Genomic DNA, 15737 nt, shown 5'->3' on the forward strand with positions numbered 1-15737 from the left:
GAAATGGGATTCTTAATTCCATGAGTCAGAATAACTACATAAAAAGCTTTATCTGGATAAATTTCTGGGAGTGAAGTTGGATTATATGAAATCCAGTAAAAAAATAAAAATGCTATTCAGAAGTAACACTAAGAAATCAGGGTTAACAAGATTTGCTCCAGAACCTTTCAGCTTGAACTCACAGAAAGAAACAAAGCAAGTGAAATTTCTCTCATCTCTTCCTTTCCAATTAAGGAAGCTTCATTTTCATGAATTGAGCTATATTAAAGGTTCAGGAAGAAGGCCAGCAATGTTAGCCAAGAGTTCAATGGGCAAAAATACTGTTTTCCTATATTTTCAGAACATCATCTTTGTTCAAAGAATAAAGAAATAGAGCTGGAGTGCATAATATTTTTTTAAAACGTATAGAACTGCATTGCATCTCTTACACAGTTTACTATATATTTGTATGCAGAAAGGGGCAAATTAATTTTACTCAGTCTTTTGGATATAACCAATATAGTCATTCTATCTGTATAAAACATGTACAAACAACACAGCAATGACAGATTATAACATAATTTGTAAAATGAAATTATCACTTCTACTATTCTGGGAATGGTGTCCAATTCTGGGCACCACAATTGAAGAGAGATATTGACAAGCTGGAATGTGTCCAGAGGAGGGTGACTAAAATGATCAAGGGTCTGAAGAACAAGCCCTATGAAGAGCGGCTTAAAGAGCTGGGCATGTTTAGCCTGAAGAAGAGAAGGCTGAGAGGAGATATGATAGTCATGTATAAATATGTAAGAGGAAGTCACAGGGAGGAGGGAGGAAGCAGACTAGGACACGGTACAATGGCTTGAAACTACAAGAAAGGAGATTCCCTGTGAACATTAGGAAGAACTTCCTGACTGTGAGAGCCATACAGCAGTGGAACTCTCTGCCCCGGAGTGTGGTGGAGGCTCCTTCTTTGGAGGCTTTTAAACAGAGGCTGGAAGGCCATCTGTCAGGGGTGCTTTGAATGCAATATTCCAGCTTCTAGGCAGGGGGTTGGACTGGATGGCCCATGATGTCTCTTCCAACTCTAGGATTCTATGATTCTACTAGGAGCCCCCCCCCCCCCCCCATGCAATGGGTTAACCTTTGTGCCAGCAGGACTGAAGACTGACAGGTCGGAGGTTCGAATCCAGGGAGAGCGCAGATGAGCTGTCTCTGTAAGCTCCAGCTCCACATACAGGGACATGAGAGAAACCTCCCACAAGGATGGTAAAACATCAAAACATCCGGGCATCCCTTGGGCAATGTCCTTGCAGATGGCCAATTCGCTCACACCAGAAATGACTTGCAGTTTCTCAAGTTGCTCCTGACATGAAAAAAAACACCTCTACCTTCTATAGATCAGATTATTGCTTAGCTTTTACTGTATTTCCAAGATACGTTTTATCCCCAATAGAAACACTTTTTAAAATTAGATGTATCTTAGAATCACATGTTCTTTTTATATAGGCAGTCCCCAAATTACAATCATTCAACTTACATATGACTCATAGTTTAGAACAGAGGTGAGACAACAGAAAGTGGGGAAAATTTACCCCTTGAAAGGGAAATTCACTCCTGGAAGACTTATCATGGAAAAAAGGAGTCTCCATTGAAGCTTTATCACCAATCCCTGTTTCCACAACAAGCCAAAAATTTCAAAACCCTATTATCACAGGGACAGAAAGTGAGGTGAAATCCTCTGATCAGGGGCATAGACAGCGAAAGAAACATTACAGGGGTGTTGTTGTTGGAAACAGCAACCTTCTTCAAGCCTGTACTACTTATTTGATATTTATATATTTCAGATTGCTTACTGTATTATATGTGTGTGTATTGGTTAACTCTTTGTTGTGGGAGGGGCTGCAGACCATGTGATCAGGTTTGGGCTTGTTCAGGACCAAGACTCAATTTTAGAAACAGTTCAGTTTAGACTTCAACTGTATGCTTCAGACTTCAATGCAGGAACAGTATGCTGTACAGAAGCCATTAGACTCAGCTGGACTACAAACTGTTGATTCTAAGTATGATGCCCGTGTTACCTACACACAGAAACTACTTCAAATCTATTTGTAACTGGATTTATAAGTAAAGTACCTGTATGCTGAATACATGAGGTTTGTGAGTAAACCAACTTCATTACTTTTAAAGAAGTTCTGCTTATTTTTGTCTCTTGAGGGCATGATTTAAAGGCAAATATATTTTAAGGGAAAAAAGATGTTTTTGGGCAACTAAAAAAGAACACTTCTGAAACTCTGCTCTCTCTATATATATGTTTTGCGCAAGGGCATATCTTTGTCCCTAACCATTCAAAGACACATCTAGGTACATCAGTTTAACAGCTGAGAAACCTGATTGCCTTGCATGAATGCCATTTTCCAAAAAGCACTCACAGGTCATGCTTTTTACCAAGAGGTTATGGCATTATTTTTCAAAAGGTGTGACTTCTAACAAAGTCATGCCTTTCCAAAGATCATAAAATTCCAAAAGGTTAAGGACATTTCCATTTTCCAAAAGTTATTAACCCTACGTTATGCTATCCAAAACTAAAAGATATTTGGCTGGAGTTCAGTGTGTCATGTAAATTCTCGCCAACATCAGGTATCTTGCCAATGTAAATGTGCCTCATATCTTGCATACTAATTTCTAACTCAATTCATAAGAGAATAATAATTTGACCTAGCTGTTCCCTTCTGTGATAGGTTTCTGTGCTACTGAAATAGAAATAGAAACACAAGTTATACTGTCAACCTTTGCTCCTCAAGGTTGCATACATTGCTCTCAAACAAGATGCTTCCTCCAGCATGTCAGCTGAAAATCCCTTAACATACAGCCCTTGGCTGCTTGCTGCCCAGAAGAGAATTTTGGACAACCTGTGAGAACTATACAGAATATAAAAGAAAATAATATGCAATGAATGCTTTCTCCACACATAACTTGTGCCTAACATAACTTGGTGGGTGTGTTGCCACTGCATAATCTCTCCTGTTTGTCACATGATCCACAGTAACTAACCATCATCAGCCTGGATCTAGTCTGAGAGGAGTTAGCGTGGTTGTATCTTTTCGCAGTGTTTTTGGTCAATAGTGGTATTGAACAGGGACACTAGAGACAAAATACACTAGAGCAGGGGTCCTCAAACTTTTTAAACAGAGGGCTATGTCACAGTCTCTCAAACTGTTGGAGGGCTGGATTATAATTTGAAAAAAAATGAATGAATTCCTATGCACACTGCACATATCTTATTTGTAGTGCAAAAAAAACCCACTTTAAAACAATACAATAATTAAAATGAAGAACAATTTTAACAAATATAAACTTATTAGTATTTCAATGAGAAGTGTGGGCCTACTTTTGGCTGATGAGATAGGATTGTTGTTGTTGTTGTTGCTATTGTTGTGTGCTTTCAAGTCATTTCAGACTTAGGTTGACCCTGAGCAAGGGCCGGGTAAATGACCTTGGAGGGCCGTATCTAGCCCCCGGGCCTTAGTTTGAGGACCCCTGCACTAGAGTCTCACTTATCTAACCTTCCTTCATCCAACATTCTGTATTATCCAACGCAGTCTGCCTCCTGCCCAAATCCACTGCCGTTTCAATACATTGTGATGTTTTGGTGCTAAATGCCTAAATACAGTAATTGCTACATACTGTTACTGTGTATTGAACTGCTTTTTCTGTCAATTTATTGAAAAACATGATGTTTGCGTGCTTAATTTGTAAAATCATAATGTAATTTGACTTTTAATAGGCTTCTCCTTAATCCCTCCTTATTATCCAACATTTTCGTTTATCCAATGTTCTGCTGGCCCGTTTATGTTGGATAAATGAGACTCTACTATACTGTGCTTTGTTTGCTGAGAGGTAATAGCCATTCCTAAGCAATACAATCTTCGTCACAATATTGAATCAAAACATCCTAATTTAACCTGTTTAGATACCAATCTATACACATAAAAGAAGTGAAATATGTATATGTGTATGTGGCTGGAGTGTCCACTTACTCAGGCAGGTTCCCACTTCCACAAACAATTATAGTTCCTCACAACCTCTGAGGATGTCTGCCATAGATGGGGCAAAACATCAGGAGAGAATGCTTCTGGAACATGGCCATACAGCCAGGAAAACTCACAGTAACCCAGTGATTTCAGCCATGAAAACCTTTGACAACACATGATTATCTTTTCTAGTGAGTCGTGTTATTTTATGATGTATCCAAAGTACAATTATCTCAGTTCAGTTATCTTGACTTCTAGGGGGAAATCAGGCTTGATTTGCTTTAGAACCCATTCATGTGTCCATTTGTAGAATTCCTTATCAGCACTTCATTTTATATGAGTTGATTTTCTTTCTATTAACTTTCTTCATTGTTTAGCTTTCACAATGATACCAGAATAAAGAATTTCAATCCAGGTCCAATTTGTCAGCGAGAAGAGAATGTCTATACAAGTTAAAAACACCTATTGGAACAGCTTCGGATTGGATTGAAAGAAGAATCATGCTTTATAAAGTGCAATTCTCAATGGAATAAGAAGAAATGGAGGAGGACACTTGATAACAAGGAAGCATAGTAACACATAGGGATGATGACTGACTCCCATTATAATGCAAGTGTGCAAGAAAACTGAAAGCTAGGCCATTCCAAAATCAAGGAAATAATTGTGGAGCAACATAGGATTGATGCATCGATCCTAGTGATACACTGATCCCAGAAAAAGATCAGAAAAACTTCACAACATAGTCTGCTGATGTCTTGCAGACATTGATGCAGAATTTTTTTTGGAAAGGATGGACATGCATCATAAATGTGAAATGTGCAAGTTAGCCGCTCAAGAGACCTGTAGGTCAGCGTTTCTCAAGCTTCCTAAAGCTGTGACCCCTTAATACAGTTCCTCATGTTGTGGTGGCCCCAACCAAAAATTATTTTTGTTGCTACTTCATATCTCTCATTTTGCAACTGTTTTGAATCATAATGTAACTCTGATATGCAGCATATATTTTCATTCACTGGACCAAATTTGGCACAAATATCCAATACGCCCAATTTGAATTTTGTCATTTGGGGAGTTTTTAGTTGCTGGGATTTATAGTTCATGTACAATCAAAGAGCATTCTGAACCCCACCTATGATAGAATTGACCAAACTTCCCACACAGAAAGCCCATGACCAACAGAAAACACAGTGTTTTCTGATGGTCTCTGGCGACCCCTTCACAACCCACCCAGGGGCCCCGACCCCTAGATTGAGTAATGCTGCTGTAAGCAGTACAGATATCACTTTTATTCAAATGTTGTTACTTTTAACTGTAACCACAGCTCCAGAAATCAGTTTCTAAGGCTGCAGTTTTTTAGATCCCAATCCCAATCAGTTGTATTTGAAAATAGGTCTCACTGGGTACACTGGGTCTTTGGATCAGCTGACTGTGCTTACAGTCCTACACAGCAATGCATCTAATTGAAATTGACCATTTTCTTTTGAGCTAGGTCCTTGTCATATCCCACAATGGCGCTTTCTCCAGTGTTATAGCATCCCCTTTGCAAGATAAATTGTGTTTTTATCCTAATATTAATTGAACTAGACCTTTAAGGTTATTTCTGGAATATTAAGTAGTCACCCACCCTTCTCCCACTTTTCTTTCTCTAAAGAGCTAAAAGCCAGCGGAAAGAAGTCAATGCAATGAAGCAGAATTCCTTTCATTATTGCAATAGTAAATAGTAGTCTCTTTCCTTTGCACTAACAGGTCCATTATCTATATTCCTGCGCTTGATAAATGATAACAAGCTCTTGTGCAATCGGGGGTTTACATGCACTTTGCTAGCTGCCTCCTTAGGGTGCCCTCCTTCATTAAAAATCTTTACATATCCACAGCAATCTGCACACCTCACTGTTGGCATTGAAAAACAAAACGTTTCACACTTCTGTTTCATATTACTATCCCTTTTGTCACTGCTTAGATTTGCCCTAAATGAACCATGCTTCTTTCAAATGCTGCTGAATTGATTCTTTGGTATTCATGTTTCTATCTTTAGTTACAAAACATACATGACGAGCTCTTAACAGTGACCGCTTTGGCTAATTATTGACAGTCTGTAACCTGTAAAAAGCTGCACAAGTCACACCGTGAAAAGGGCAGAGGATGTGGATTTTTCAAAATGTTCAAAAAAGCATTCAAAAGGAAGGCAGTCATTATCTATTACTACGTATAAAAATGTTCCATCCATATGGCAGGCTGGTTGTAAGTACAATGTTCATTGGTGCAATTCCCTGTCAGTGGGATCCTGCAAGTTTTTCCTCATTGTCACTGTGTTCTCAAGGGTTAGCATTTTTACCCACATAGCAGTGAACACCAGAAAGTAAAAGTCTACATTGATTCCCCATCTCTCCTGTTCTGTTATGATGAAGAAATATCCAAAAATGTAGAAATGTCTTTTATTAGAACAGTGAACCATGTCTACTGTGGATCAGGAGATCAAGACAAACTTTGAGTTCTATTTATTTGCATAGAGCAGTGTGGACAAGAGCACCTGATGAACCAACCCGGACATAGCTTATTATTTGAGAACACAGAAACGCTGGACCACTCTAACAACTACCATGTCAGGCTATATAGAGAAGCCACTGAAATCCACAAGCTTGTGGACAATTTCAACAGAAAGGAAGAAACCATGAAAATGAACAAAATCTGGCTACCAGTATTAAAAACTGTAAAATTATAACAGTAAATAAAGAACAACACTCAAACACAAGAGAACTCCAGACAAGAAACAATCAGGGACAACTAATCACCTCTCAATAAAGGATTCCCCTAGGCAGTAAGAAGCCACTCCTAAAAACTGTCAGGTCATCAAATGCTAATCAAGGTAGCCAAGTGAAACATTCACACCTAGCTCCAACAGACAAGAGTTCTTTCTCACACCTTGGACTTTCCACAGATATATAAACCCGATTTTCCTAATTTCCAACAGACCTCACAACCTCTGAGGATGCCTGTCATAGACGCAGGTGAAACATCAGGAGAGAATGCTTCTAACACATGGCCATATAACCCAAAAAACCTACAACAATCAAGTTATTCCAGCCATGAAAGCCTTCGACAATACTTTGCTACTGTTATGAATAGTAATGTGAATATCTGATATGCAGGATGTATTTTCATTCACTGCACCAAATTTAACACAAATACCCAATATGCCAAGATTTGAATACTGGTGGGATTGGGGGTAGAGTGGTATTGCCATTTGGGAGTTGTAGTTGCTGGGATTTCTAGTTCACCTACAATTAAAGAGCATTTTGAACTCCACCAACGATGGAATTGAACCAACTTGGCACACAGAACTCCCATGACCAATAGAAAATACTGGAAGGGTTTGGAGGGCATTGACCTTGAGTTTTGAAGTTTTAGTTCACTTACATCTGGATAGCACTGTGGCCTCAAACAATGATAGATCTGGACCAAACTTGGCGCGAATACTCAATATGCCCATATTTGAACACTGGTGGAGTTTGGGGGAAATAGACCATGACATTTAGGAGTTGTAGTTAATGGGATTTATAGTTCACCTACAATCAAGGAGAATTCTGAATCCTACCAACAATAGAATTGGGCCAAACTTGCCACACAGAACTTGCCTTGAAGGGACTCAGTGGCGTGAGACTCCCTCAAGTCTCATATGCTCTCACTTGCCCACACATGCGCATCACACTACCTTGCGCCGAGCACGCCTGCTCTCCCCTCCCCACTTGGAGTTTTAGAAACAGCCCTCCCCTTGGCTGAGAGGCTGGCCAATCACAGCAGAGGAGGGCTTTTGGTGGGAGGATTCGCCGTCCAAAAAGAAAGAGCCATGCAGCCTGGAAAACTCACAGCAACCCAGTGATTTTGGCCATGAAAGCCTTCGACAATACATAGAATATACACAACATATTATAGATAAAACAAAATATACAAAAATATCAGTTTTTAAAAGGCGGAGAGATCTTCAGCCTTCTCTGCCAAAGGGGTTCCTAAGGCTATCAGAAATATATGTTTTCTGGTGGTAATTGGCAATCCCTTTGAAACTCCCTCATCACCCCCTCAGGGGTCTCGACCCCCAGGTTGAGAAACACTGGCACAGAGGATCTGAGGTTGTGTGTCTAAAGGCAAAAAGAAAGCACTGAGATTTGGTGTGGAGAGACCTAATGATGTGACTTCTATTTTTGCTCTTGTGGTATAGAAAAAAGAAGCCTTTAATTCCTTTTGGATCTTTTTTACTTTTGGAGACACGAGTAAAGCAAAATTACTGATTAGAGTTCAAAATAAACATAAGCCAGCAAAATGTGGCTGTAAAAAGAAACTCCACAACTGAATTGACTAGTGGTACTTAAGAACTGTATGGAAAGCCATAAAAAGCGAATAAACCTGAGAGGCTGGACAACTGCTAGCAACAGCCTATGTGGTTCACAAAGAGTTAAAGACTGTTCACCTTAGATACAGCCATAACTAAGAAGAGTGACCACGAGGAAGCCTAATAGGAAGTGAATATCTGAACTTTTAAAAACAGAAACCAGAGTGAGATAAAAATTAGAAAGAGTGCACACTCCACTGCCACTGTTTGTACAGCAGATATCATTACAAGAGGATCCCAGTTATTTTAAATCAACTGACAAATGTCGAATATATTTCAGACTACTGCTTATTCTGGAATATACTGAAAAATTTAGGAATTGTGAGGCAAGTGGCTGCAAAAATAACTAGAATAGTGGTTCTCAACTTTGGGTTCCCAGGTGTTTTGGCCTATAACTCCCAGAAATCCCAGCCAGTTTATCAGCTGTTAGGATTTCTGGGAGTTGAAGGCCAAAACCTCTGGGGACCAACACATTGAGAACCACTGAACTAAAAGAACATCCGTGGACCAACTGATTTTTCCCAACAATTTGATGAATTGAGAATGATGAAAAAGGATCTCTCTGTTGATATGAAAGATATACATAGACTTTTATAGAATCATACATTTGGAAGAGACCACAAGGGCCATCCCATTCAACTCCCTGCCATGCAGTAAAATACAATCAAACCACTACCGACAGACGGCCTCTGCTTAAAAACATCTAGAGAAGGAGACTGAACCTCACTTTGAGGCAGAGTATCCCACTGCTGAACAGCTCTTCACATCAGAAAGTTTTTCCTAATGTTTAGGTGTAATCTTTATTCCTGCAATTTTTAATCCATTGCTCCATGTCCTAGTCTCCAGAACAGCAGAAAACAAGCTTGCCCCCTCTTCAACATGACATGTTTTACAATATTTAAACATGGTTATCATGTACTCTCTCTTGAATATCAAGCAAAAAATGGGTGCTATAAATAATATAATACAAAAGCTGGCTGGCACAACCTGCGGATCATAACTAGACACAGTGAAGACATCTGCCCTTGCGCTTTGCTACTCTGCTGCTGAATTTGCATGCCCAGTGTGGAATATATTTCACCACATTAGAAACAGTGGATGTGGCTCTTAATGAGCCATGCCACATTGTCAGACGATGTCTATGCCCTATAGCATTGGAGAAGTTATACTGTAGCCGGTATTACACCACCTGAAGTAGCAGCCAGTGCAACAAAGACGGAGGACAAACAACAAGGTCTGGCCCAGCCAAGGTGACCAGACACACATACATACACCCTCACACTCAAGGCAGGACAGTAGGAAGCTACCACTGTATATTAAATATTTCTTCACTGCCACCACATATTTATTAAAGTTTCTTTTGTTGCCACTTTTTTATTATTTCACTAGTTGTCCCCTGCCACGCACTGCTATGGCCCAGTCTGTGTGGATGTGTTTTGTGTGTGTACATATGTGTATATACTTGTGTGTATATGTATATATGCGGTTTAGCACATGCGCTGTAATGTATTTCTTATTTTTTGGCTTTTTAAATCTCTTCCGCTATGTTTTTCAGTGCTTTAATGAGTGATGGTCACTCGTTAGCCTGATAGGTGTATTGTGTTCAAATTTGGTGTCAATTCCCCCAGTGGTTTTTGAGTTATGTTAATTCCACAAACAAACATTACATTTTTATTTATATAGATAGGCCACTTCCTTCAAAAGAATGTTTAAGAAGCCACACAAACTCTCCAGGTGAAATAAAACAAGAATATGTTGTTTATTTTGTTCTTGAACAGTACATCTGCATAATGGTTTCAAATAAACTGACAGGCTTGACTTTCACAGAGAATGGTACTATAACTTACGTTTATTAAAACAATGTTCCACATACAGGAATACAAACGGGATCTTTTGAACCTTTAGAATTCTCCTTCCACACCAGCTTTCTATTTCTTCTCCTTCTCCCTGAAAGCCTTGACTATATCCCCCAAAGAGGTATCTTTCATATAACAGTTCCCAAAACTCTTCCTCCCTTCCTCCCCTTCAAAACTCCTAACTAACTTTTTCAAACACCAAACTCCCAATTGACTACTATGGCTGCCTTAGCTCCTTCCTTTCTGTCTTTCTGCCCATCTCTGGTTGCTAAGCAACTACCCCAATTTCACCAGCCTATCAGACTGCACTTCCAGCTATGAGGCTGTCTGATTGCTCCATCCCTCTGCTCTCCTTAGCTTTTGCAATCCAGGCCTGTTTACTGCCTTTACACCAACCCTGCAAAATAGGCCAATCCATCACAGCCAGCAATGAAAGGACCAAGGCATTGACATTTCTGGCCCATCCTCTGTTTGGATATAATGCCAATTACTTAAATCAAGAAACAGCTTCCGAAGATCTACAGAGTTACTCGCAGGAACACCTCAGCAAGCGAGAGTCCAAAAGCGGCAGGCTAAAACCTGGAACCTAAATCAGTGGTTGAAACTGGATGAAATACTCCCTCCTGAGGACACAAAAGGCTGGGCGACTTTTGTTTGGATGCCTCTGGTAAAATTACGAAAGCTTGCACATTTTGGGCCCTGTCTGGATGAGCCCTTAGACTCGATGGCCCTTGTGGCATAATCTATGATTCTTTTATTCTGCCCTTCTATAAAATACTTTTTTAAAAGTATTTTTGACCATATCTCAGAAGAGTTCCTCCCTCACAAATAATCCTGCTCCACTGCTATCTCACCCCCTGTTTTTACCTTGAGTATTTTATTCTGTACATGCGGCCCACTCACTGTTTTGTGTCAGGAATAATTTTATTGTAATTTTATATTAGTTGTTGTATTCTCATAGTTTATGTTTAATGTAATTGATTATGTTGTTGTTTATATTTTGATTTTATTAATTGTATTGCATTGTTGGGCTTGGCCTCATGTAAGCCGCCCCAAGTCCCCAATGGGGAGATGCTGGCACTGGCAGGGTACAAATAAAGATGATGATGATGATGATGATGATTATTATTATTATATGAAAGTTTGGAATCCAGTTCAAGGATGCTTTCACAATATGATTCCTCCTCTTGACATGGTTTCTTGAGATTACTTCTTTATCTAAAAGGAAATGCTTTCCCTGGTGCTAGTAGCTGAGTTCTTTCAATGGGAGGCATCAGGGACTTGATTCCAGTTATTGCTTTCTGCACACTGTAGGTTCTACAGTCTATATTTTAAGAATGAGCAACCAAGCCATCAATCAACTTTATTTGTTCTAATCCCAAGACTGAAAACAACATTGAGATTGAATGATTTTATAAAAACGTATCACCCGATAAAGCCCAAATGCTAATTTATGGAAAGGCAAATGTCAGTTTGTGGAGCATAAATAAGATTAATGTGGTGCAATGAAGAAGTGCTTTGTAAAGCCCTGGTTTCACATTAGATGAACCCAATGACATGGAGTCGGACTACCAGCATGCTGATTGCCCCTTTAAATGACATTTCACAGACGAGTTGCAAAGTCATTTGTTTAACTCCCCAGAATTTAAACATCAGAATGAAATGGGAAGTTCACACAGTTGAGTAGCACATTTTCTTCACACAAGTCATATGGAGGAAATCAGGGCATTTTCAAACATATGCATTTTTATTGGCAATGACACAAAAACAAGACTAATAGCAGTTATTTTGCTCCCTTTGGTGGACATTCCTAATTACTCTCCTCCCTACTATGCTAATAAACATTTTAACAAACTTACATTTTTCCACCTTTTTATCAGAAGTAACAGAACAGTGACTAACTTACCTGCCTATTTAAAGAAGTACCTACACTGGAACAAAGCAAAAAGTATCGACCAAGTACTATTTCATGTTTTGTCTTACTGATATATGCCTTAACTAAAAAGTACTGTAAATTAATTTGAGAATTGTATTACATATAGTATATAAGTTGTTATAGGTAAAGGTAAAGGTTTTCTCCTGACATTAAGTCTAGTCGTGTACAACTCTGGGCGTTGGTGCTCACCTCCATTTCTAAGCCAAAGAGCCGGCGTTGTCCGTAGACGCCTCCAAGGTCATGTGGCCAGCATAACTGCATGGAGTGCCGTTACCTTCCTGCCGGAGCTGTACCTATTGATCTACTCACATTTGCATGTTTTCGAACTGCTAGGTTGGCAGAAGCTTGGGCTGACAGCGGAAGCTCACGCCGCTCCCTGGATTAGAACCTGCAGCCTTTCAGTCAACAAATTCAGCAGCTCAGTGGTTTAACCCACTGCGACACGAGGTACTTAGCTAATTAACTAAAAAAAAAAAGCACTAAAATGCCATATCTAAGATTTGTTTATAATATTGTAATTTTTTTGTCATGTCAGGAGTGACTTGAGAAACTGCAAGTCACTTCTGGTGTGAGAGAATTGGCCGTCTACAAGGATGTTGCCCAGGGGACATCTGGATGTTTTTGATGTTTTATCATCCTTGTGGGAGGCTTCTCTCATGCTCCCGCATGAAGAGCCATATCGTAATTCTATGGCTAATTCAATTGTACTTTAACAATAAGTTGTATTTTTTTTACTTTGCTTGTCTTTTTATGTGCTTTTGTTTCCATTTTTTAAAAGCTGCTTCAAGTCCCAGTTTTGTGGGGAAATTGTGGTATAAATGAATCCATTTTTATCTACAGTAAAGACGTAAAAGCTTTGGAGCTGAGCACTAGCTCCCAGCGCCACCTTCAATCTAGAATCATCCTCCAGATAGCAACAAGAGCACTGAAACCCTAAACCTAGGGTACTGTGGCTTGTAGCATCAAAAGGTGTTGTGAATCCAGGGGAAACAGGAGAATCACATCACCTGATCTCCCAGCACACATCAACTTCCCCAGCAGTCAAAACAATTCTGTGCTAAAATGGGAACTAAAAACAGACTGAAACCATCACTCTCATAATCCAGGAGTGTTAAACTCATTTTCTCCAAGGGCCACATCAGCCTTATGATTGCCTTCAATTATAAGAATGTATAAATGAAACTATGTTTCCCTAGCATCAGAAACATAATACATGGCACTATATAACAACAGCAGCAGCAACAACAACAGCAACAACTACAACAAGGATGTGGCTCACAAATGGAGGGCCTGATTCTTGCACCTCAAGAATAAGCCATTAGAACCAATGCCATCAAAGTCAGAATTGAAAAGTCGATGACAGATTCCAAGTATAGACTCTGCATGGTAGCAGACAAAAAGATGGATCACATATTCAGATGCTGAAAGAAGAAGATGTGCAGATGGAATACAAGCAGAGGCACAACACAATTGCTCAGATGATCCACTGGAACTTGTGCCACAAATACCAACTGCCTGTGACAAAGAACTGGTGGGATCACAAGCCCGAAAAAGTTAGCAAAAATGAACATGTCAAACTACTCTGGGTCTTCCAAATTCAGACTGACAGAGTTACCATATGAAGATTTAAAGATAGAACTGCTGAGACTCTGACACAAGCCAGTAAAAGCGGTCCCTCCTCTAAAACACCTACAATACGTTGTATTTTTTGCTAAAGAAAAAATTAAGGGTACCTTTATTTGTTTTGGTTTTTTCAAATTAGGGATGCTTCTTGGGCACATTGGATACTGACAACTCTCAGGGTGCTTCCAGATAGCAAAACCCGGGACCTAAGAGAAGGCCCGGGATTTGGGCCTGCAACATCTGATTTGCTGCTTTGTTCCAGGATTTAGAAGCCCGCAAGATGACCACGGCTGCTTTTTAATTTTTTAATGCACTGATGCAAATATGCGCATTGTTCATACATACGAGTTTTGTTCCTGGGATATAAATGCCGGTTTCTCATTGGCTCTACCAAAAACCTGGCAAAAGTTAATTACAGGGCAAAAACTTTGTTATGGCAAGAGGGACATCGCCATCTACCCATTTATCAAGTGACACAAAGTTTTTGCTGTGTAATCAACTTTCCCCACGCTTTTACAAAAGAAGCAATAAGGAACCAACATGTATAACTCAGGAACATGTATAACCGTTCTTCCAGGCACAAATACACCACCAAAGCTGTCCTGACAGATGGCCATTTATAACTCAGGACCTTTATAACAAATCAACATAAAAATCCCATATATTTTTTTAGTGCAGGGACATACAGAGATTCAAAGACTTGAATCCTTTGGCCAGAACCTAGATATTCCCACACTTTTTGATCTTGCGTTTTTTAGGTTTTGTTGTGATTCCTTCCATGTTTTCAGCTCCATTTTGAACCAGGAGCTCCTGGGATAAAGGTACTGTGTGGACGGGCCCTCTGATGATACCCAAATTCTGTTTGCTGTGCTCTCAAACTATCAATTTTTGGAATGAATGGAAGCACCAGAGAAATAGCATGAAGACAACTTTAACTGTTTATATCGCAATGCTGGAGAGGCACTCTACATCTGCTGCACTTCATCTTATATTTGGGCAGTTTTTGTTTGTACTCAGATGTTAACCATGAAGGGAAATGGGAATTTTAAAAAATGGCTCGAATATTTATCAGATTATATACTCCAAGACTACATAACTGAAAGAACAAAATATATGAATGGGCATCCAAAGGAGAATTGGAAGTTAAAATGGAAAGAGATTATAGCCAGAGCGAAAAGGGAAAGGAAAATATAACGATCTGAACCAAAAAATCTTCATGATCGAACAAATAATATAAAACCAATGAGTAGAGTTACATCTGTTCCCAGAAGGAGGAAATGGGAGGAAGAGGGAGGAGAAAATGGATAAATATAAGTAATAGATATATTGAACTGTAAAAGATAAAATGTAATCAACAAAATGTGTTATATGAGAAATAAATAAATAAATAAATAAATAATCTATATAAATAAAAATGTAATGTTCCTTTGTGGGATTAAAATAACTCAAAAACCACTGGACAAATTGACACCAAATTTGGACACAGCACATCTATCAGGCCAACGACTGACCATCACTCATAACAATACTGAAAAACACAGCAGAAGAGACTTAAAAAGCCAAAAAAATAAAAATTAAATTACAACGCATGCTCAAAACCACACATATATGTGCAAACACACATATATATACACACATATACACAAATATATACACACACAAAACATCTATACACAGACTGGCAATTTGTGGCAGGGGGTGGCTAATAATAATAATAATAATAATAATAATAATAATAATATGTATATGCAATTGTGACAATGTTACAATTGCATGTAACCATGTTCTTTCTCCCACCCTGGACATTCCACAGATATATAAACCTTACTTTCCTAGTTTCCAACAAACTTCACAACCTCTGAGGAAGCCTGTCATAGAGAAAGCTTCTGGAACATGGCCATACAGCAACGAAAACTCACAGCAAC

At 39.1% G+C, this 15737-nt stretch overlaps 1 protein-coding gene across 1 annotated transcript in view; it reads right to left on the reverse strand.

Annotated features, from left to right (window-relative positions):
• Positions 1 to 15737, reverse strand: part of CASR (calcium sensing receptor) — a 42495-nt gene that overhangs the window by 9867 nt on the left and 16891 nt on the right. The window lies entirely within an intron of this gene.

This window comes from Anolis sagrei, chromosome 2 (assembly GCF_037176765.1).
Source record: "Anolis sagrei isolate rAnoSag1 chromosome 2, rAnoSag1.mat, whole genome shotgun sequence".
Lineage (NCBI taxonomy): Eukaryota > Metazoa > Chordata > Lepidosauria > Squamata > Dactyloidae > Anolis > Anolis sagrei.